Source organism: Arachis duranensis, chromosome 2 (genome assembly GCF_000817695.3).
Source record: "Arachis duranensis cultivar V14167 chromosome 2, aradu.V14167.gnm2.J7QH, whole genome shotgun sequence".
In the NCBI taxonomy this organism is placed as follows: Eukaryota; Viridiplantae; Streptophyta; class Magnoliopsida; order Fabales; family Fabaceae; genus Arachis; species Arachis duranensis.
Window position 1 is genome coordinate 78,279,254 of NC_029773.3, and position 1,314 is coordinate 78,280,567.

A 1,314-nucleotide genomic window follows, 5' to 3' on the forward strand; every position below is an offset into this window, starting at 1 on the left:
ATTAAGATTCCGACTTGTTGAATGGGGTTGGTGAGAACTTCCCAACCTCTTCTTCGGATCTCATGTCGGATCTCCGGATATTCACTCTTTTTGAGTTTGAAAGGGACCTCGGGGATCACCTTCTTTAAGGCCACAACTTCATAGAAGTGGTCTTGATTCACCCTTGAGATGAATCTCTCCATCTCCCACGACTCGGAGGTGAAAGCTTTTGCCTTCCCTTTCTTTTTTCTAGAGGTTTCTCCGGCCTTGGATGCCATAAATGGTTATGGAAAAACAAAAAGCAATGCTTTTACCACACCAAACTTAAAAGGTTTGCTCGTCCTCGAGCAAAAGAAGAAAGAAGAGAGTAGAAGAAGAAGAAATGAAGGGGAAGGGAATGGCTTTGTGGTTCGGCCAAAAGGGGAGAAGTAGTGTTTAGGTTGTGTGAAAATGAAGGAGTGAAGATGGGTTTATATAGGAGTGGAGAGAGGGGTAGGGTTCGGTTATGGGAGGGTGGGTTTGGGAGGGAAAGCGTTTTGAATTTGAATGGTGAGGTATGTGGGGTTTTATGAAGGATGGATGTGAGTGGTGAAGAGAAAGATGGGATTTGATAGGTGAAGGGTTTTTGGGGAAGAGTGGTGGGGTAGGTGGGGATCCTGTGGGGTCCACAGATCCTGAGGTGTCAAGGAAAAGTCATCCCTGCACCAAGTGGCGAGCAAAATTGCTCTTTGTGCCAAATCTGGCGTTAAACGCTGGGCTGGTGCCCATTTCTGGCGTTTAACGCCAAGTTCTTGCCCATTTCTGGCGTTTAACGCCAGTCTGGTGCCCCTTTCTGGCGTTAAACGCCCAGAATGGTGCCAGATTGGGCGTTAAACGCCCATCTGCTAGCCTCACTGGCGTTTAAACGCCAACTAAGTCTCCTCTAGGGTGTGCTGTTTTTCTTTCTGTTTTTCTTTCTGTTTTTGCTTTTTCAATTGATTTTGTGACTTCTCATGATCATCAACCTACAGAAAACATAAAATAACAAAGGAAAATAGATAAAATATAACATTGGGTTGCCTCCCAACAAGCGCTTCTTTAATGTCAGTAGCTTGACAGTGGGCTTTCATGGAGCCTCATAGGTACTCAGAGCAATGTTGGAACCTCCCAACACCAAACTTAGAGTTTGAATGTGGGGGTTCAACACCAAACTTAGAAGTTGGTTGTGGCCTCCCAACACCAAACTTAGAGTTTGACTGTGGGGGCTCTGTTTGACTCTGCTTTGAGAGAAGCTCTTCATGCTTCCTCTCCATGGTGACAGAGGGATATCCTTGAGCCTTAAACACAAAGGATTCT